Here is a 22,718-nt window from a genome sequence, read left to right as displayed (position 1 = left end):
AAAAACTTTTCCGGCCCTCCCTCACCGACCCGCTTTATATCAAGGGGCACGCAATCCCAGACTCGCTGGTGGTGACCAACACTCGCAAGAGAGCAGGGGTTCCTCTTGCCACGGGAGAGTCACCCCCGGACAAGGAGTCCAAAAGGTTGTATACCTTAGGCAAACGGGTCGCGGCGGCTTATACCGTCCGGATTGCCAGTAACACGACGTTACTGGCAAGCTACGTCGACGCCCAATTGAACCTACTCCAGGAAGGCCTTCAGGAGGTTCCGGAACCAACCAGAGCCAAGCTTCTCGCCATTGTCTCGGAGGGCAAACTTGCCAATCAGAATGTTGTAAAGCATACCCTGGACTCCGTAGAGACAGCAGGCAGGTCTCTCGCACAGGGTACTCTCCTAAAGAGACACGCGTGGCTGCGCACGTCGGGTTTCAGGCCTGAGACCCAGGCATCCATCATCAACAAACCCATCGAAGAGGCCAAACTCTTCGGGAATGCGGTAGACGATGCGTTGGAGACAGCCAAGAAGGAGCACGAGACTATTAAGTCGCTGCACCAGATTTCCCAAAAACCCTCTTCACAGAGGGGCAGTAATTCTCAACGGTCCTTTCGAGGACAAGCCTGTGCCGCTCAAAATAATTTCGGCACGGGCAACTTCAACTCAAGTCAACCGGCTGCAAGCCCCACTTACTACCCCCAGAGGGGTAAGAAGCGCGGAAAGAATAGAGGCAGAGGCTCCAATTCCAGAGGAGCGTCAACCTCTGGTCAGAAATGACCACCAAGTTCAGGTCCCCTCCCATGTCTCCTCGGTCGGGGGGCGATTAACATCTTTCCTCAAGGCATGGGAGGGGATAACTTCAGAACAGTGGGTCTTAAAGACGGTCGCCCACTGTTACTGCATGGAATTCGCCCGACCCCCACAGTTCAGACTGCCGAAACATCGACGCCTTTCACCAGAAAGGACGCCATAGAAGCCGTGCAGATTCTTCAGGTAAACGAGGGTATCTATTCAATATACTTCCTTGTACCCAAAAAGGATCTCACCATGCGTCCTGTTCTAGACCTGCTCCCAGCGAACAAGTTCATAAAGTCCCAGAAGTTTAGCATTGGTAACCCTGCAAGAGGTGATCCCATTGCTAAAACAAGGGGACTTCATTACAACATTGGATATGAAAGATGCAGCGCACAGAAAATTCCTAAGGTTCGTGATTCAGGACAAACCCTACCAGTTCAAGGTACTCCCCTTCGGCATAGCCTCGGCGCCAAGGGTGTTTATCAAGGTCCTGGCAGTGGCAGCAGCACACCTGCGCAGACTTTGTTCCAGTTTACCCTTACCACGACGATTGGTTCATCACGGGGGACTCGTTCGACGTTTGTTTTTCGAACACCCAAAAGACAGTAGACTGTTCAGCCTGGGATTTTCTATCAACAAATAGAAATCCAGCTTAGTCCACAGCCAAGTAAAACAGTTCCTGGGGGCTCTAATTCGTACGGAAGACGGTCTAGTCTTCCCTTCCAGCGATGGGGTTCAGAACATGCTCTCTCAAGTTCCTCAGTATGTAGCCAGTCGTGAGGTGACGGTACGCAAAGCTATGCGTTTGCTAGGGATGATGGCGTCATGCATATACTTGGTCCCCCACGCGCGGCTGCGCATGCGTCCCATGCAGGAGTGGCTCAACAGCCAGTGGTGTCAGGCCAGCGGACAATGGGAAGATCTGTTAGTTGTCTCGCCAGCCCTCGTTCTCGCTCTGCAGTGGTGGTCGAGCGAGAACCTCTTGAAGGGGAAAACCTTCACCACCCCTGCAGTGGAAGCCACCCTCACGACAGACGCATCTCTCACAGGGTGGGGGGGCTCACCTGCTTCAACAGACAGCGCACGGAGTGTGGTCCCCTCAGCCTCAGTGCCGTTTTTTCCGCGAACATGTTCGATTCGGAGATCTCGGCGCGCCTCGGTTCTACTGAATCCTGTTCTTTCGGTTCTTTGAACCCGATTAGTTTGTGTATTGTTTGATGTCTTCGGCTTCTTCCACCCCGCGGTCGGGTTTTAAGAAGTGTTGGGTGTGCGGGTCCAAGATGTCGCTGACTGACACGCACAACGCTTGACTCTGGTGCCTCGGGGAGGACCACGATACGGTTGACTGTGTCAACTGCCAGTCGCTTACATCGAAGGCCTTGCGGGAGCGTAAGAAGAAGCTGTCGGTGGGTAAGGTGGCCAAGCCCCAATAGTCGCGTTCCACTGGTCTTTCGGTGGACGTTTCGAGGGGCGACTCTCCGCATAGTTGTCGTGAGCCCGGGGGGGACTCAGTCTGGGGAAGCCATTGACGCCGTCGGTGCCCAGGCTGTCAAAGAACACGCTCGGGGCTCCGCCCTCGAGGCCTGTGTTGACGCCGTCAAAGTTGTCGGCGCCTCGCTCGACGTGACTCCCTCAACAACGGTTTGTCAGAGGTTCCCCGTGGCAGGGTGGAACCCCCAGAAAGGCTCTGGCCAAGGCTAAGCATGTCTTTGTCCCTTTTTCTGTGCCCTCTTTCCAGCCTTTGGATTATATTTCTGAGGGGGATGAGGGAGTCTGAAGAAGGTATGGTGCTGGAGGAGGTGCCTGACGAGATTTTGTCTGGTCATAGCCAGATTGAAGACCTGCGTCAGTCACTGCACGACGCCAGTGGTCTGAACAGGCCTGAGCCTGGCTCCCATGCCGAGTCCTCTTACCGGCGCCTTATGTCGAGGGTCGCAGAATACTTGGGGTGGTCTGCGCCCTCTGTGGATTTTCTGCAGGATGACCTGACGGACCTCCTCGACCAAGGTCCTCCAACTGACCCGGTACTGCCATTCCACATGGCTTTGCAGAGAAGGGTGGCTGCAGCTTGGACTGCTCTGGAGAGTCTCCCGGCAGTGAGCAAGTCTTTGCCGCGAAAATACTGCCCAGCCAGTAGCGACCCCTGCTACTTGACAACGCACCCCACTCCAGAGAGTTTGGTGGTGCAGGCGGCTACGGCCCCAGCAAAGCAGGCATCGTATCCTAACATCCCTCCTGATGGGGATGACAAGCGTTTTGATGGCTGGGCGAAGAAAGTGTTTTCTTCAGGGGGTATGGCTCTACAGGCAGCCAACTCTGTGTGTGCCTTGTCCAGGAGCACCAGAGACCCAAAGTGAAAGCCACAGCAGGCAGAAACACACGTGGTTATGTTTGCATGCCGCATAGTGTTTCTACCTGCAGCTGATTTCCCATTTGGGGCTCTCGGGCTCCCTGTGGGGAGCCCGAGAGCCCCAAATGGGAAATGCTAAATGCTGCCTTGTCTGCCTAAATCTGCTTTCCCATTTGGGGCTCTCGGGCTCCCCGTGGGGAGCCCGAGAGCCCCAAATGGTAAAGCAGATTCAGGCAGACACAACGCGGTTGTCTTGGAAAACGCTGCGGTTTTAAAACCGCAGCGTTTTCCAACACAATAACGTTGCATTTATGTTTGCGGTCGCTTCAAAAGCGACCGCCAACATAAATACGTTTTTAAAGCTGCGGTTTTATTTCTAAGTTTTCCGGGCTCCTCCAGCCCGGTAAACTTAGAAAAAAAACCGCAGCTAGCGCTTATTTTTTGTAAAAATAATAAATAGCACTTACCGAGATTCAGCTGCAGCTTTCCTGCTCTGGTCTCCGGTCCGCGTCCTCGGAGTCCCGGCACTAATGAAGGGAAAGCCACCCAGCGGTAGACTTTGTTTACTACAGCTGGCTGGCTTTTCCTTCATTAGTGCCGCAAAAGCAAAAGCCAGCACAGGAGGGCCTCCATTTCACAAAATGGCTGCGCCTCTGTGCTTGCTTTTTCGAATTTTGAGCTTGAATAGCTCCAAATTTTACATAGGAAGTTTTAAAATGGAGGATGCTAGTATTTTTTTTTTTATGTGGCCTATTTTTTAAATAAAATTTTTTACTAGACCATCCCTTTAAGTTTCTACATTTCTCGCTTGTCCCGGGTCAGAGTGGACGATCAACTCTTTATTTTTTTATTTTTTTTTTTTTTAATTGTATTTCAATTTTTACAAGATCTTTTCCTTCACTCTGTGTTGGGATGCTTCCTATGATCGTTATTTATTCTGTTAGTTCTTTATGATATTCTTTAGGATTCTGTTTCTTCTAGATTAGGAGAAGCTGTTTCCTATTTGATCGCTAGAGTCCTTTTCTTCTAATTTCAAACTGTCCAGAAATTTTGCAGTCGCTATAGTCAGAGCTCATAAGCTTGTTCCACCAATCCTCTTCCCTTATGATCTGGAACTTTGATCCGTGTGGATGAAGATAGGTTTGTCTGGGGTTGCTTGTACCAGGACAGTGAAGGAGTAGATGTGTAAGAGTTTCGGTGACCCCATTTACACAAAAACGGCACTTGTTGGTCACTGATTGTTTCCTGGTGTAAAGGATCTCATTTGTCTTCAGGATGTTCAAGCGTGCTCTCAGAAAGATTGTACGCAGGCTTTTATCTGGGAACTTTTTTAAGTAGTTTCTTACATCGTCCAGCTTTTGTGTATTGGTTGTGTGATGGGCCGAAGTTGTATGTTCATCAGCTATTTCAAGTGTTTCGATCCAATCTTGTAACTTTAGTTTTTTCTTTATTTTTCCAGGAATGCGTTCGATTTCCCATTCAGAACAACCAATATTTGCAGCTTGATCTAGAAGGTTGTTAGCATGGGGTTTTGGCCACTCTTTATTTCTGCAAAAATGATTTCCAGGATTTTTGGTCGTGGGAGCCTTAGAATCTTTCCCAGGAACAGTAAGCTATTTCTCTCCACCACTGATTTCAATGATTGCAAACTTAATTCCCGTCGAATGTTTGCTACCGGGTTGGAGTTTGGCAACCGGAGCGCACTCCGCCAAAATGTTCCTTCCAGTTTTGCCCACAGTGTTTTCGGAAGAGAAGGCATTGCCTCTGCTCCGTAGGTTAGAGCTGGAGTGGCTTTTGCTTTGAAGAATCTTATTATTGGTAGGATTGAGAATTTGCCGAATTTACGTTCCAAGGATACGGCTTGTGCTGCTAGTGTTTTTGCCTTGGAGAATAGATGTTCTTGCATTGTTGTTTCGATTCTGCTGCACGATAGTTTAACCCCCAGGTATGTGAAACTCTTTACTGGATCCAGTTTTTCTGAGTTTGCAAACCACTGGGGGCGTTTACTCTGTTTAGATCCTTTTTCCATGATCATTATTTTGGTCTTCGAGGTGTTAAAGTTCCAGATCATGTTTCTTTAGGTAGCAGGATAGGCTATCCAGTTGTCTCTGGAGCCCAATGGGCGTTTGGTCAAATAAGAGAATGTCGTCCGCGTAGAGCAGACGTGTCACTTTCTTCTTACCTATTTGAGGAGGAAATGATCGGGTGCCAGAGGGCACCCTTGTTTGACTCCTCTCGCTGTCTTTATGATTGTAGACAACGAGCCTGCTGCATTAAGCCGGACTCTGACGGAGGTGTCGCTATGCAAGGCCTTCATTGGTTCCAGGATGGATAGTGGGCAGTTTTGTTTTTCGAGTTTCGTCCATAGTTTACCTCTGTTGACACGGTCGAAGGCCTGGACCAGATCGATCGTAGCAATGAAGATTTTCGGTTGGCCTTCGAGGACTTTGGACTTCAGGATGCTGATCAGCATAATATTGACGGAGGTACCTAGGTTCTTTTCGAAACCCGATTGAAATGGGTCCGCTGTTTTTGCCTCCTTTTGCCATGTCTGAAATTCGTCTAGCACCAAGGAGCCGAAGAGTTTTCCAAGCACATCTAAAAGTGCTATCGGCCTGTAGTTTTTCGGCTCATCTCTCAGGCCCTTCTTGTAAATAGGAACGATGTTTGCTGTTCTCCACGTGTCAGGAATTTGTCTTGTGTTCCTGCATCTTCGGAAGATCTGTTATTAGCGGTGCCCAGGCTTTTGCGTCCTGTTTTAGATGAATGTTGGATATTCCATCTGGGCCGGGTGCACGAGAGTTGTTTAACTTGTAGATCTTTTCCAGAATAGCCTGCTCGGAGCAAGTTATCCATTGCGATGTATTTTGTTTTTCCACTGCGGTTTCTGGTGTTGGAGGTTCTTTAAATAGTTCGGTGATGTGTTCTACCCATTTCTCTTCTGGGACACTGTTGGTGATGGTCATATCTGTGGTAGCCTGATTGGTTTTTATTAGTTTCCAGAAGTCTTGTGAGTTCTTTTTACACACTGCTCTGAACATGGACTCAGCGTCTTCTTGGTATAATTTCCAACGAACTGATTGGAGCCATGCTTTATAGCCTTTTTTTTGTATAGTTGCCGATTTTAGATTTAATTGTGTTGGATATCGTTTTTCTTGTCGTATTACCTTCCGTAAGGAAGATTTCATTATCCTCAACTCTTCATTATATTTGTGCAGATGAGTTGTTTCCAGTCTTCTCTTTTGCATTGGGCGTAGGTATGGAATGAGAAGAGGATACTAGTCCAATTTTTCGGGGGTAGCTTTAGCAGTCCTTTGTCTGTAATAGGATGTTGTAATATCGATTAAGACATCTGATGTCATTTTCAGCCGGCTCCCTTGTGCGTTTGTTTTGAGCTTGTAAGGCATTGCTGTGGTCGCGTGTGTTCTTACTGGCCAAGTTGCAGATAGTAAGTTGTGATCACTGCTGATGGTTTTCACTACCTTAAAGCTCGTGATTATAGAGTATAGCTCTTTGGAGGCCAAAATGTAATCGATGGTGCTTTTCTTTCCTTCGCTTTCCCATGTAGGGATGGTGGTGCTGGCAACTTCTAAAGAGTTAAAGTTGTACAAATCTCTGGATTTCATCAACGCCGACCATGCGCAACCTCGAGCGATTGAACATGGATTTGTTGTATTTTGCGGTGGCTTTGATGCTTTGTGACCTGGACAGGTGGCATTCAGGTCACCGCATATCAGAATATGGTCTACATCATAGATTTCAGCGACGTCGGTCAGTATTTTTTCCACGATGTTTAGAAAATCGTTTGTTTTAGTTTCTGATGGGTTCCAGTAGATGTTCAGGAGGAGAAGGAGGTTCGATCTGAGTTTTCCTTGGGATGTTTTCTCTTTTTCCCATTTCAGTAATGTTACCTGGATTGCCAAGGACGATCTCAGATTGTGGACTATTCGTAAGGTCCCCCTGATCGAACTGCTGTTAAGAGGCCTGATACAGGTCGGCCTTTGTCTCCTTTTTGAGCAGGAGATAATAGAACTTCGTAGCCGTCCAAGCTGGGTGGATAGAGCAACCAGGTCTCTTGTAAACTTATTAGGTCAAATTGGCCAAGGTTTATCTCTCCGGGCTTAGTCAGATGGGAATGGCCTCTTGTATTCCAAGAGCCAATGGTGATTGTTTGCTTCTTCTTCTGTACACCTTGCGTTTGCTCTGATGAGTCTCCTCCAGTCCTCGCCGGAGGGCGGTTTGGTTGCTATTTCTTCACCTAGCGTGTCAATACGGACGGAATCCATGCCCATTTTTTGGGATCTTTTTCCACCTTGTCGACGTGCGTTAAAGTCGGGGGCTTTTCTCGATCGTTTCGCATTTCTGTTTCCCTTCTGCCCGATCTCGAGGACGGGCCCCTCGGTAGTCTGTTTGATTTACTTACTGAGGACTCCTCCTGTGTTTTCCACCTTCCCATGGTAGTAGAATTGTCAATGCTCTTTACTCTTCCTTTATCTCTTCTGGTGTCTGGGCTGTATTGCCTTGTAGTTTCTCGTGCTGTGTTTCTTTTGTCTTCGTTTTTTCGCTCGTTCTTCTCTGGTGTTCGGTATGATTTTCTCTTTGTTCTAGAAGTGTGTCACTTTTGAGGTACTCTGAGCTGATTTCCATCTTTCTTTCCCGTTTGTCTCGTGATTGCACTCTAATTTCGATGCGTGTAGGTGAGCACTCCTATGACCTCTTTTTTTCAGATGTGGTTTCCCTTAGGAGGTACCCTCTTTTAGACAGTTCACCTGCCGCCCGGAGCAGGAGTTTCTTCACTGTTTGAGACGTGATGTGCAGGAAGATGCTATCTGTCCTAGTTTTTTGTGCGAATTCCACTATTTTTATGTCTGCACTTCTGATTTGGTCTCCTCTGTGAATTTTTTCGAGGAGCTTCATGGTTGCTCTTCTATTGAGGATGATTTTGTCTCCCGTTTTGTCACATCTTTCAAGCTTCAGCGTGCGTGACGAATGACTCTTTTGGGTGAAGATTTTGGATGTACGCGTGGAATTTTGTTGTGTGGGCAAGACAGAAAGTCTTCGATTTGATCCAGATGAGTCCCCGGATTTATGTCTTCGTCTGTATTTGTCCCTCCTGTGACTCATTGTTCTGTGTGTTGGTGCATTTGCATTTTTATCTGTGTCACTTTGACTAGTGGGAGACTTTTGTCTGTGCCGCGATTCGTTGTTTGATGTCTCTTCAAATCTTCCAACATTGCGTTTTTCCTTGTATTTCCTTAGATAAGAATCCTCGGTGCCTCCGTGCTTTGATTCAGTTTTGTTGCTCTTTGAGTTGCCTAGACGAAAAAGCAGTTTCCTCTCTGGGGTGATTTGACAACTTCTGTTACTTGGATCGTCAGTTTTATCTTTGTTTTTTGTTGGTGTTTTTTTTTGGATCTGGTGGTGTGAGTCTTTTGATTCATGTTGCAAAAGATTATCATCCAGAAAGGATACCTTTCTTTTTTTTGTAGATGGTCTGGGAATGTCTGATTCCGATGTTTCAATGGAGTAGACGCTTAGGTTGGATAGGTCCAGCGAGTTGTCTTCAGTGGCTCCCCTCTGCTCTTCTTCTTCAATGATCTGGTAGGACTTGTTCTCCGTAGGTTTTGGTTTTTGATCATTCACCGTTATCCATTTGGTCATAAGCTGGTTTAAGATGCTTTCTGTTGGTTGTTTCTTCTGTGCAGAGAGAGCTTTTGTGTTTTTTTCTTTCGCTGATGATTGATTTTTTCGAACCTTTTGTCTCAGTGATTTTTTTACTGCTCTCTTCGGTTTGCGTTCTGAGTTGTACTTCATCGGTTTGGTTTTTGCAGTTATTTTCCGTGTCTCCTGATTTAGCATGTGAATTTATTACTCTTTTTGGCGATCTAACGCCCGTATTGTTAAAGGTCATCGAGTATACGTCTGCCGTTTTGTTTTCTGATTTGTGTTTTCTTTTAATCTCATTCGGATTCGTTTGAGTGCTCACATTCACTGATTTATGTTTGAAGTGAAATATCTCAGGGTTGTCTGTCATGGAGCTTTGATCGTTTGTACTTGCCTTCCAAGCTTCTAAGACTGTTATATAGCCTTCGAGATGGGTTAGCTTTGAATTGCATGCAGCTATTAATGAGGTATGATCCTTTAACGTGTCGTTGATGGTTTCATATAGCTTCCCAAATGGTGCAAGCGCAATGGTCACGGCTGATATGATTGGTAGTATGTCAGTGCTTTTGGTAGGTAAATTAGTGTCTCTTTTTTAATGCATTTCGCTTTCTGTCTTAACTTTATATGGAGTAGAGAGTAATGATCGTGAAACTTCTGCTTGATCAACGTCCTTTCTTTGTTTCGGAATCAAAATCCCACCAGGAGATGTATCTCTGATTTTTAACATGTTTTTATAGTTTAATAATGCCTCCGCCAGTTTGATTTCTTCACGTGTTCTCTGATGATCTAGTTGGACCATCATTGAGTTTGGTTCCGTTTCTTTTTTTTTCGCCGTGATAAGTTTGTTTGATGGTTCGGCTTTACCCGATTTATCTGCCAGACCTGAAGATGAGGACAATGGTGTTTCGCTCATAATGAGTTCTGCCGTTTGTGTTTCATCGTAGTTTCTTCCTTCAGTCGGAGCTGGCTGTAAGCCAAGATCTAATTGTTTTTCTTCCCTGTGCATGGTTATAGCTGGTTGGCCAGAGGCGCTTTTTTCTCTTTTCTGCGTTGTTTTCCAAGTTTCGCTCCGAGGGTCTGAGATCTGTGTTGACGTTAGGTGGTTCGGTTTTTTGTTGGGACGTAGGTAAGTTGTAATGCCAGCGTGTTTGGGGTGGGTAACTGATGCTTCCCAGACACTGCGCTGAAGCCGGTTGTTTTGGTACGATTTTTCGAGGGGATGGGGGAATTCCCTCCAAGATTTCCAAATCCGATAGCTCAAACCGGTTTACCGGCGGAATCTTTCCCAATTTTTCAAAAAACCTTCCAATCGGGTTATTTGTCGGAGTTACTGTATTAGTTGATTTTTTCCCCTGTCTTGTTTGGTAATCTGTTATTGGGTGTTGATGAGCCAGTTGGCTTTAATTTTTTTTCCCCTAGGCTTTGTGTGTTTTGATTTATGACAGTTTCGTTTGATTTGGAGATTTGAGATTTTGACTTTACCTCCTCTTTTCGGGGAGTAGGGGAATGAGTCAGAATAGATTTGGACTTGAATCCGTCGTGTACTTCTGTAGTTGTGTAGGTGTTTGACTTGGCCCAATGATGTTCTCTCAGGGTATTCAGATCATCAGTTTCCTCTACTTCGGGATCCTCCAGGTATGATATAGTTGTGTTTGGGCAGTTTTGGTCTCCATATCCAGTCGAATCTAATTCAGGGCTTGGTAGAGCGGCTCTTAGTCATTGGGTGGACCTCGCTTTCAATTTTTAATTTTCTACGAAGGTCAATTTTATCCAACCCAGTGTATTTTTTCTCACTTATTGTCTGCAGGCGGCGACACGGCTCCTCTCCAAGGTGGGTCGTGCTGCTGCAGATGGGGCGATCTGAGGGGGGGGATCGGAGGGGAGAGAGCAGGCGTCTCTAATTGCTGCGATTTCTTCGTTTTGTGTTTGGGTTCTAATTTGTTGCGCACGAGTGGTTCCTCTTGTGTTTTTAGTGTGAGAAAACCACTTCTCAACACACGGCCGGCTTCTTCTTGCGCTGTTTGCCCAAGCTCCGACTTTTCTATCAGGGAGGGCTCCTCCATGGTTACACTAGTTTCAATGCTGGGAGAATAGTCGTAGGGGTGTTCTGATAAGTTCTTAAGTGCATGGGATCTTGTACTTGGGTGAGCTTTGTAGGGAGCAGTCAGGAAAGACAGACAACCAGCACGCCAGCAGCCAGACTGCACCTCCTCGCAGCTCTCCGCGGCCGCTCCGCGGCCAAAGTGGGTTTTTAAACCCTGTGCCTTGATGAAAGGCAAAAACAGACTCAGGCAGCAGGAAAAAAGACTCAGGATTCTCTGCCAGACTGCACCTCCTCTCAACTCTTTATTGGTTACGCTGGAAGGCATTTGGGACAAGCTGTTACTGAGCAGACTTTGTCTAGATGGATTATCTTGGCAATTTCTGAATGTTAACGGTTGGCGGGTAAGGACCCTCTGGCGGGCTTACAGGCCCATTCTACTAGGGGTATGGCTGCCTCTACTACCCTGCAGAGGGGTGTTCCTATTCGTAACATCTGTGAAGCAGCCACATGGGCTTCGGTCCATACTTTTGTATGTCACTACTCCCTAGATTCCATCCATGGGCAGGATCTGGCCTTTGGCAAGGCGGTCCTTTACTCTGCAATTTGATTGGGCATTCTAAATTTCTATATTCTAAATTCGTTTCCCTTCATACGTTGGTACTGCTTTGGGAGTCTGTCATAGATGTGGAATACGTCGGAGGACCCAATCCCCCTCGAAGAACAAGTTACTCTTACTTGGTAATGTTTTTTCGATGGGATGGTCCGATGACGTATTCCATATCGCTCCCTCCCTCCCTAACTGCCCCGCTACAGAATATCTTATGCGATTGCAGCTTACGTTTCCGCAAGGCTTTCTGTGGTCATACTGGCAGTGGTTTGGTGCCACGCATTCTGGGGAAAAACTACAACTGAGGTTACGGGCATTGTGCGTCCTACTTATAACATCCAGTGACGTCGGCTCGTCGGAGGCCCTCGAGGACGGCTCATCGACGCAGGACGCAGACGCGGAAACTTTTCCGAAGCAGCACACCAGTGGTGATTACTGTCAGATCTGGAATACGTCGTCGGACCATCCCATCGAAAGAACGTTACCAGGTAAGAGAGTAACTTGTTCTTCTGGGATCCTGATTCAACAGTGTCGTGCCTGGCGTCTCCGTCTGTGGAAAGGATAGCGGCCATTTACGGCAAGGTGCAACGGCTGTTGGCACTGAAGGTCGCCAGGGTGAGATCCATAAAGTCTCTGCTCGGCACGATTTCATAATGCATCTACCTCCTCCGGCTATACAGGCTCCACACAGGAGTTCCTAGACGGCCATTGGATACAAGTGTCGGGAAGCTTCCAGGACAAGATCAAGTTCGACGAGAGCTTCTGTCAAGCAATACGGTGGTGGGAATCCACTCATATTTGTCCTGAGGCGAGGATTTTCAGACCCCGCCGCACCAGGAGATGGTCACGATGGACGCTTCTCCGGAAGGTTGGGGTGCTCACACTGGAAGTCTTCACGCAAGAGGCCTGTGGCTACCGGAGAGGAAGGGGTTGCACATCGTGTTGGAGCTGCAGGCCATATTTTGAGCCCTTAAGTTCTTCCTGCCGTCCCTCAATGGCAATTAGGAAGCAGGGGGGCACTAGATCCCTGGCGCTCTCAAATGAGGTGCAAGACCTATGGCACTAGGCCGTAGCCCAGGGGATGTTGCTCATTGTTAGGCAAAGTTTGAATGCAGTACGCTCTGGGAACACTACAAGCAACTCTGTCTACAGGTATAGCCAACCCAACTTTTGATATAAGCTTGTACTACACAGTTTTGATAGCGTGTTGAGCATTCAGGCTTCTCTCAACAGGGGAAATGTGAGCAGTAGTGGAAGTTACACAAAGATTCACAGTTGCAGGTATTCAAATAGACTTACACTCGGTTTCTTGCATAAATAATGATTAATTTTTCAGTCAGTTATAAAACCTTCTCTAGAAGGGAGCAATATAATAGTAACACACAAATACACTTCAATACTGTACATTCTTAGTGTGTAAATCAGTAAAGACCCTTTTGAGATGGCCCACAGACACAAAATACACCCACAGGTGACTTCAATAACTAGGGTGCTGGGGACATTAATATCTTACTGTTGGCATTCAGAACACTCTTAAAAGTTGGTAAAAGGCAAAGGTTATTAGAACACAAGAGATCACCAATATTCCTAAGCAGGGCAAATACTTTCAGATCCTCTTAGAAGAGTCATACAATTCAATAGGCTAAGCCAAAGTCAATAGGCAAAAGTCTTATATAGGATGAAGCACTTCTGGTAAGTAAATGGAAAAGTCTTTGCACAATTTCTTAGGAGTCTTTGATAAAAAGAAGAATCAAATGTAGGGCCACAAGCTGATTAGACTTGAGTTGCAGAAGTTACAGGCACATCCACAGTAAGAGGTAAGTTTTCTTGGACTTGTTTTACAGTACCTTAGCAATGAAGAAAAGATGCAGCTGATGACTTCTGTTCCTGTGCAGCTCTGCAGATCTTGGGCCTCAGTCGTGGGGACAAAAGTGAGGATGTCGGGGGACTCCTGCACTGGGACAGTCAATTTGCAACCGGCAAACTTCCCTTTCAGTGGCTCTTGCATGTTCCTGCTTCTCGCGGCTACCGCAAATGGCAACAATGTGTTTTCTGGTTGTTGTGGTGGACTTTCCTAGTTTCTGGGGTCCCGCACTCGACTGAGGCGGGGTCGGGCTTGGTCAGTCCTGCTTCATGGGAGTCCGGTGGATCTTCCAAAAGCTTTAGGCCAGCTTACAAGCAACGCACACTATCTGGTGTCCCTCTCGCTGGCTCTACGGTTTCCTGCAGCAACTCTGAGGAAATTCAACCAGCTCCGAGATGGATGTCCAGGTGCCTTACTTGGGAGTTGATTGGTCGAACCAACTCAAAGGGAGAAGTCATCATTTGCAGGGTTTCTCTGTCGATGCGAACTTAGCGATTCGGACCCGCAGCAGGGCTTCACCGGGCAAACCAACAGTCCAGGAGTTCAAGCTCTTCTTCGGTTCCTTCGTCCAGTGTTCGATTCTGCCTTCCAAGCCAAGAGACTTGCCTTTTTATTCAGTTCTCTCCCATTCATTCCAGCCTAGCTGCCACTCAGCCAGCACAGTAGCTGCCCTTGCCGGACAGTCAGCCAGCCAATCACCACAGAGTGCATTTGGGTCTCCTAGGAGACTAAGCACAGGGAGTTTCGGGCACCTCCCTCACTTCCTGCCTACCCCAGTCACTCGGGTTGAACTCCTGAAGCCCACCAAAGGCGAATGAACAAAGAGACCAAACCTGGTTTGGCGCGCAGAGAAAAGCTCGAAGGACTTTTCCACAAAGAAATGTAGCAAAAAGACCAGGATCCGTTTTAACAAAGGAGGCTCAGACGCCATCTTGAAAAAAAATGGCTCCTGCGATTTAACGTTACCGGAGCTGCGAACAGTTTGCGGTCGGGGTAAATCATGGTAGTTCATTGTAAAACCACTGCCACCAGCCATTCTGAGAGGAAAGGGTAACATTTGACTGTTAAATGAGTAGCTAGACATGGGGAATACTAAGTGACCCCTCCAGCACTCTATTGTAAGATAGGGTGTGCTGGGTTTAGAAATGTACAGGGCTAAGAAGTCAATTTCACTCCACAGTCCTGAGAAACAGTAGTTGATCCCAGAGAATGCATTTAAACCTTGAGAAATCTGAAACACTTCCCTGGGTCACTGCACTGAAGGTGCTTTGGGACACAATTGTAAAAGATGATGCCTATGGAGTTGGTTAGATTCCATAACCAAAAACAAACTAACACAGAAAACACATTGAATTGAAAAGTTCAAAGTCCCAACGTTTAGCAAAAGAGCTGAGGGTCTCTAAGGTAGAGAGGAATTAGCACATGTTTGAGAATTCTCCCTAACACGCCATACCAAGTGCGCATTGTATGCTGGGAAATTACCTTCTGAATTACTACTGCAAATATTTTTGAAAAAATGCTAATTATTTTTACCACATTTATTTTTCTACCAAGCAGCCACCTTCCTCTATGCAAGCCACACCCATCATTGCCCCCAGGACCTCCCCGTTACCCGTTCCCACCCATACCACTGACACTGCAGCCACAGTAGCCAACCACACCCACATTACAATGGCGATCTACAAAAGGAATAGAAATCAGCAAAAGATTTCCAGTAGCCGCAACTGCAAAGGAAACAAAAAAGAATTATATTACTTGGCTACCAGACAGTTTGGATGTGTTATTGGTAGACTATCTGCAAACTTTTCGATTCCTTCCACCAGATACATTTTTATTTTATTTTTATTTATTTTACATTTTTAAAGCGCTCACACAGCCCACAGGCATTGAGGCGCTGTTACAGGAATTGTTTGTTTTTTGGATGCGTAATTGTTTTTTTTTTTTTATTGTCTTAGTTGCGTATTTATAACGCGCTTAAACACCCAGAGGTTTCTAAGCGCGGACCCGGGGATCAAACATGTGTTGCTTCGTGTCGTCTTCCTTCCAAGGCGCACACGTTGCCGCTGAGCTATCCTCCCAGAGCACATCCCAGTCATCTACCACCACAGAAGGCTGCACTGCACACGGATAGGAAATGGGAATAAGACCAATGGGTGTATGGTAACCCCCAGCACAAAGTCAACCTTGTACAGATAGCTTAGTGGCAAACTGCCCTCCCAGGGGAACAGCACTGTTCAGCTGGTCTGGGGAGCAATTTGTGAGCTACCCCTGGAAGTGTGTCCATGGCCACCCCAATGCCTCCCCAGAGCACCCACTCCCGTTCACACTACCAACACTACAGGCCCAGTTCCCACCCATCTCATGCACCCCCTTTCCATTACAGAATTTCCCAAATGTTTTTTTTTACCCAACTTCCCTTGGCACAGATGGGCACATTAGTGTGCCAATCTGCCCCCAGGGTGCCCAAAACCAACTTCCCTACCCACGGGCTGCAGGGGCTGTCCCACGTTTTGGAATAATCGAGTTTGGAATTAACTTTAGCACCAGCTATTATGGCCAGGTTGGGCTTAGAGAGATGAGGGTGAATTTGCCACAGAAGGTTAGAGAAAAAGGCACAAGTAGATTTGAGGTATGAGGCGTGCCTTTTGAAGGAGGGATGCGATTCCATAAACGCTTAGTGTTTTTACATGGTCAGAGACCATGATGTTGCTGTTGTTAATTTTAAAGCTACGATAGGTCTTCTAGATTTTTATAAATCTCTGGGGGCTACCGATTATCATTAGCTCGGTTTTTTCTTCATTAAGAGTTAGCGAATTAGATGCCGTCCAGACTTGTATAGCTGAGAAAAACTCTTCTCCAGCATGGGGTCTGGCATGGATTCACATGCTCATGAATATTCCCCGTCGTCAGGCTGGGAATCCTCGGTAAAGAAAAATCAGTATCAGTTTCGTTTCTGATCTGTCTTTCGTAGTAGTAACCAATCACTGATCTCTGCGTCATACTGACCACAGCCAATGACTGCCATCTCCCTAAGCCCCGCCTCTGGCAGCCATCTTCAGATTTTTACCTCACGTTCAAGTGTTGGGATCCTCGTGCTATTGCTCTCGAGCTTTAGTGCTTTTTTCGCGCTTTTTCTTAGGAACATTTTCGCTTTTTCGGTCAAAAGAGCCTCAAGCTCCACCGTTTCTTTATCCAATCAACGGGTACCCGTGTCAGATTCTTCTACGCCCCTCAAGGGTGAAGATTTCGTCGAGCCACGCTTTTGGAGGACTCCAGAAGTTTCTCAGGCCCATCTCTATCATGGCCCAGGAGAAGGCAAGCTCGACGCCCGGAAAGCTGTTCAGGGCCTGCCCTGGATGCCAGCTTCAGAATGTCTTTAAGGAGGACGAACACTCCCTTTGCCTCTACTGCCTGCATGAGGACAAGACGCACGTGGAGAAGCACTGTGCGCTTTGCGGCAATATGTCGGAGCGGACCAGGAAGGACCGCCATCTGCGTCTCGCCAACTGGCTGGAAAGGAAGAGCCCGTCAGGCGAGAAGAAGAAGTCAGAGCGGTCTTCTAAGACCTTTGAGGGTGCCCCGGCGACGGGGGTCCAACAGAAGGCCAAGCACCGCGAGTCCGCTGGCACCGGGAGCGCCGAACGGTCGGGCTCTACGGGCGCCAGGCAGGGCGCATCCTCCCCGGCGCCATCAACCACGAGCCAACGCTCGGGCTCGGGTAAGAGGAAGGCCGAGCACCCGGCGAAGCTCCTGGAGAGACCCCGGTCGAGCTCGAAAGGCCCCATCGGAGGGGGAGCGAGGCGGTGACCCCCCTCGCCCCTCCCAAGGAGAAGGCGGTGAGCGCACCTAAGGTGGTGAAAGCCTTGATCCACCTGGCCAAGGCCTCTATCGAGACAGTCGCGGCGGCCCTGGCTCAGCCTGTGGAGGCTACACCAGTGGTGGCGACCTCGGGGCCCAGAGTGTCCCTGCCACGGCGGAGGGAGTCCTCTTTTATGCCCATCAACAGGACCCCCGTGGACCCCCGTGAAACCTCCGACGGAGAAGAAAAAGGGGGGGCAGGAGGTCGTCGTGGATTCGGCCTCAACCTCTGAGGAGGAGCTGATGGAAGTCTTAAGCCACGGCATTGGCATGGAAGAAGACAGCCCGTCGGGAGGGACCCCGACGTAGGAGACGACGAGAACGTTGAGGGTGCCGACGGGGCTCCTGACCGCCCGTCGGAATCCCCTCAACCAGTGCCGCAAGACAACTCGGTGGCCATTTTCTTGGCTATACAGTCCTTATGCTCGGAGATAAGGACGAGATTACCGTTACCACCAACGGAGGAACCGCTCCCGACGGGGGACCCGGAGCCAGGCCCTTCTGGGAGCCCTCCTCCTAAGAGAAGAAGGATTCATCCTCCACCTCCTTTTCAACCATCGCGCCCTCCTCCCCGGTCACGACCCATGGGGATGATACAGGGACTGACACGGCCACGACGGGTACAGATGACGAGGTTTACGGCGAGGATCACCTGTCGTCACCTCCTCCCTGGGTTTCCCAACCCGACGAGATTGGATCGTTTCATGCCATGATCGCCAGGGCATCCAAGCTTTTCCAGCTCTGCCCGGAAGAGGAAGGAAGGTTTCCTTTATCAACGGCGCGAGACCAAGAGGAAGACGGTCCTCGCTGTACCTCTACTGGACGATATCTGGGATGAGGGTCTCGCCCTCCTCAAGAACCCATCCACAACGCCTGCGAGAAGGGATTGGTACGAGAAGAGGTACCGGTCCCGGACGCGGCCCCCTTGTGCCTTCGGGCAGAGCCCACCCCGGATTCGGTCGTCTCCGCGGCGGCCAGGAAGAAAGCGGGGGGGCCCCGGACGGCGAGGGAAAGAAATTGGACACGATGGGACGCAGAATCATCTCATCGGCAGCGACGACGATTAAGGCGGCCAACGCCTTGGCTATCGTAGCTCGCCACAACAGGGAGTTGTGGTACAAACTGGCCCCCCTGCTGGACTTCTTACCAGACGACAAGAGGGCGGAGGCCCTAGAGATCTTGCAGGAAGGAGAAGTGGTGTCGGACCACGCCATTACGATAGCGACGGACATCGCCAACACTGGATTTCGCCAGTTGGGCAACGGCGTGTGCCTTAGGCGACGAGGATGGCTCAAGGCTACTGACTTCCGTCAGGACGTGCAGACCAGAGTCTTGGACATGCCGTTCGACGGGAGCAACCTGTTTGGGAAAACAGTGGACGATTCCCTACAAGCCATCAAGATGGACACGGACACGGCCCGGGCTCTTGGTGTTCTCCAGCAACGACGGCTGCCCTTTCAGAGCGGCGGAGGCAAGCAGGGTGCTTCCAAAGGTTCCGGCGGCGGATTTTCCACCTATCGTCAAGCGGCCCGTTCAGCGTCACAGGAAGCCTACAGGGGACGAGGCAAGTCGGGCGGACCCCGCTGTAGTCGCCAGGGAGGACAAGGCGGCAAAGCTTCGTCGAAGCAGGACTGAACCGGCCGTGGGGTCGGGCCCCCACCGAAGCACCCCGGTGGGAGGCCGGCTGGCGAGCTTCGTCAGCGTGTGGGAGTCCATCTCCACCGACCTCTGGGTGCTGGACGCTCTGGCCCTGGGTCACGCGCTCGAGTTTCTAAAGTGCCCGCGCGTCGCCCCCCCCCCCCCGTGGCCAGGAAGGAACATCACGTCCCTCAACTTCTCTTGGAGGTAAAGGCGATGCTCAAGAAAGGCGCCATCGAGCTCGTTCCAAAGAGGCTTCGGGGCTACGGAGTTTACTCAAGATACTTCCTCGTGAAGAAGAAGACGGGAGGATGGCGTCCCATTCTGGACCTACGACGACTGAACAAATTCATCAAGGCACAGAAATTCCGGATGGTCACCCTCCAGCACGTCCTGGGTCAACTGGAGGAGGGCGATTTCCTATCGTTGTTGGATTTGGAGGATGCCTACTTCCATATCCCCATCCTAAAGGGACACCGAAGGTTTCTCAGATTCGTGGTCCAAGGGCGTCACTACCAGTTCAGAGCCCTTCCCTTCCGATTGAGGTCGGCACCCAGGGTGTTCACCAAGTGCCTCGCACCGGTGGCGGCGCGGCTGCGCCTGGAGGGGATCCACGTCTACCCCTACCTGGACGACTGGCTCATCCGAGCAAAGACAAAGGAGCTTGCTGCGGAGCACACGGCGAGGACCGTCCAACTACTCACGGACCTGGGATTCTCCATAAACTACGCCAAGTCCCACCTGGTGCCCGCGCAAGACGCACTGTTTCTGGGAGCGAAGTTCGACACAGTGGCGCTTCTGGCCTCTCCGTCGGAGGAAAGGACGAGGGCCATCTTGGGCAAGGTGCAGCGGATGCTGGTTGCGGACGCGGCCAGGGTGAGGTCCATCAAGTCCCTCCTCGGAATGATGTCTTCTTGCATTTATCTCCTCCGCCTGTGCAGGCTTCGGATGCGCCCGTTACAGGAGTTCCTGGACGCTCGCTGAATCCAGACGACGGGCAGCTTCGAGGACAGGATCACACTCGACGAGAGCTTCCGACGAGCGATCTGGTGGTGGGGCACCCGCACGCATCTGACGGCGGGCATGGAATTCCAGACCCCGGGCCACCAGAAGACAGTGACCACGGATGCCTCCCTGGAAGGGTGGGGAGCGCACACCGAAAATCTGCACGCGAGGGGCCTTTGGCTGCTGACAGAGAAGTCCCTCCATATCCACGTCCTGGAACTCCGTGCAGTGTTTTGGGCCCACAGGTCCTTTCTTCCGTCCCTCAAGGGCAAGGTGGTGAGGATCTTCACCGCCAACACCACCACCATGTTCTACATCAGGAAGCAGGGCGGTACCAGATCCCCAGCCCTGTCCAACGAGGCACAGGATCTGTGGCATTGGGCCGTTGCCCAAGGGATGTTTCTGGTGCCGTTTCATCTGGCAGGAATAAAAAACCCCATCGCCGACTCGCTCAGCAGAGAGCTGCGCTCGTGCCACGAGTGGGAACTACGACAGGATCTAGTGGACCGCCTCTTCCGACGGTGGGGCACACCCCAGATCGATCTGTTCGCGACGGCGACGAACTCCAAGTGCCGGAGGTTCGCCAGCAGGTTTCCCCAGCCGAGGAGCATGGGCGATGCTTTCTCGTTCCCCTGGGAGGGCCTGTTCCTATATGCGTTCCCTCCATTGCAGCTGCTGATCCGGCTCATCAACCAGCTCAAGAGGTCACGGTGCAGGATGATCCTCGTTGCACCTGCGTGTCCGAGGCAGATATGGTTCCCGGACCTTCTGGACTTGTCAGTGTCCCCGTCAATCAAGCTGCCAGTGGACGCGGATCTTCTCTCCAGGGAAGGAGGCGCCATCCTCCGTCACGACCCGAAGTCGCTGAACTTGCAGGCCTGGCTCCTGCAGCGCTAGAGTTTGGAGGTTACGACATATCAGCCGACTGCAGAGAGGTTCTTGCAAAGGCCAGGGCGTCCTCAACTCTTAAATGCTACGGACACAAATGGAAGAGGTTCTCTGTCTGGTGCCACGCACAGAAGATTAACCCTCTACGGATTACGGCTCCCCAAGTGCTGCCGTACCTGCTGACGCTGGCCAAGGCTGGACTGGCGCACGCTTCCATCAAGATTCATCTTGCTGCGATCTCCCAATACACCAGAACCACGGGACGGACGTCTTTGTGGTCTCATCGTCTGGTGAAAGAATTCATGAAGGGACTGTTCAGATTGTTCCCGCCGGTGAAGGCCCCGGCCCCGGCGTGGGAGCTCAACGTGGTGCTGACCAAGCTTATGGGACCTCCGTTCGAACCTCTGCACTCAGCTCCGTTGAAGTTCTTGTGGAAAACAGCGTTTCTTGTGGCCATCACCTCCGCACGACGGGTGGGAGAGAGCCAGGCCCTTTCCTGCAAGCCCCGTACGACTTTTCACGACACAAGGGTAGTGCTCAGGGCGCACCCCTCCTTCATGCCCAAGGTGCCGTCGGACTTCCACCTCAACGAACCCTTGGTGTTGCCTGTTTTCTTCCTGTCGCCTTCATCGCCGGCTGAAAGGACTTTGCACTCGCTGGATGTGGCTAGAGTGCTGAAGTTCTACGTGGACCGCACAAAGAGTTTTCGAAAGACGTCACAACTTTTTGTGAACTTTGGACCTGTCAATCAGGGGAAGGCTCTCTCGAAGGCTCCCATTTCCAGATGGCTCTCCGGCTGTATCATGTACTGTCATCGGTTGACAAACCGACCGCTGCCTGGCCGTCCGAGAGCCCATTCCACCAGAGCGATCGCAGCTACCACGGCGTTCCTATCTGGTGTGCCCTTGCTGGACATCTGCAGGGCTGCTACCTGGAGGTCGACGCACACCTTTGCGAAATTCTACTGCGTCGATCGGGATTCCAGGGAGGAGTCCAGGGTCGGCCAAGCAGTGCTGCGCAACCTGTTCGCCTAAGGTGAGCCTGGTGAGGAGGTAAGAGTTGCTTAATGTTTAGTTTTGGATGTAATGCTTAATGTTGAGCCTTTGCCACCTCCCGTGGTTGTGCATGTGTGTACTGCTATGTATTTGTTTATTCATGAGCATGTGAATCCATGCCAGACCCCATGTTGGGGAAGGAACAAGTTACTTACCTGTAACTGTTGTTATCCAGCATGGGTCTGGCATGGATTCACATGCGAACCCTCCCGCCTACCCCTCTGCGGCTCTTCACTTGGTCATACTGCCACTTCACGTGCTACCAAATCTGAAGATGGCTCCCAGAGGCGGGGCTTAGGGAGATGGCAGTCATTGGCTGTGGTCAGTATGACGCAGAGATCAGTGATTGGTTACTACTACGAAAGACAGATCAGAAACGAAACTGATACTGATTTTTCTTTACCGAGGATTCCCAGCCTGACGACGGGGAATATTCATGAGCATGTGAATCCATGCCAGACCCATGCTGGAGAACAACAGTTACAGGTAAGTAACTTGTTCCTTAGTCTATGTGCATCTTGTTGGTAATCTCCAGATAGAGTAAATACCAACTGTCCTATGTAATCCTCGATGTATATGGCGCATAATGCACGCCAGAGGCTCTATGGTAAGAGCGAACAACGGTGATAGAGGGCACCCTTGTCTCGTTCCACATCCAAGCAAAAACATTGGGGCTAGCGTGGGCCCAGTACAGCTCCTGGCGGTAGGGGAGGCATATAGCAGTCGGACACACTGGATAAAGAATTCTCCCAGCCCCATACGCCTCAGCACTGAGAAAAGGAACTGGCATGAGTCAAAAGCTTTTTCGGCGTCCAGTGAGGCTGCCACTGCTTGTGCATTTGGATTGAGTTATGAGATAATGCCAAACCATCTTCGTAGATTGAATGCCCTTGATCGTCCAGGAATAAACCCTGATTGGTCGGACTGTACTAGGTTTGACATGTGTGGGGGGAG

The 22,718-nt window shown here is 50.0% G+C and overlaps 1 protein-coding gene across 3 annotated transcripts in view; it reads left to right on the top strand.

Annotated features, from left to right (window-relative positions):
• Positions 1 to 22,718, top strand: part of ZFR (zinc finger RNA binding protein) — a 1,119,848-nt gene that overhangs the window by 459,455 nt on the left and 637,675 nt on the right. The window lies entirely within an intron of this gene.

This window comes from Ambystoma mexicanum, chromosome 6p (assembly GCF_040938575.1).
Source record: "Ambystoma mexicanum isolate Mex_15411 chromosome 6p, UKY_AmexF1_1, whole genome shotgun sequence".
Classification (NCBI taxonomy): Eukaryota; Metazoa; Chordata; class Amphibia; order Caudata; family Ambystomatidae; genus Ambystoma; species Ambystoma mexicanum.
Note: the sequence above shows the minus strand (reverse complement) of the source record. Positions and strands in the feature narration are given on the sequence as shown.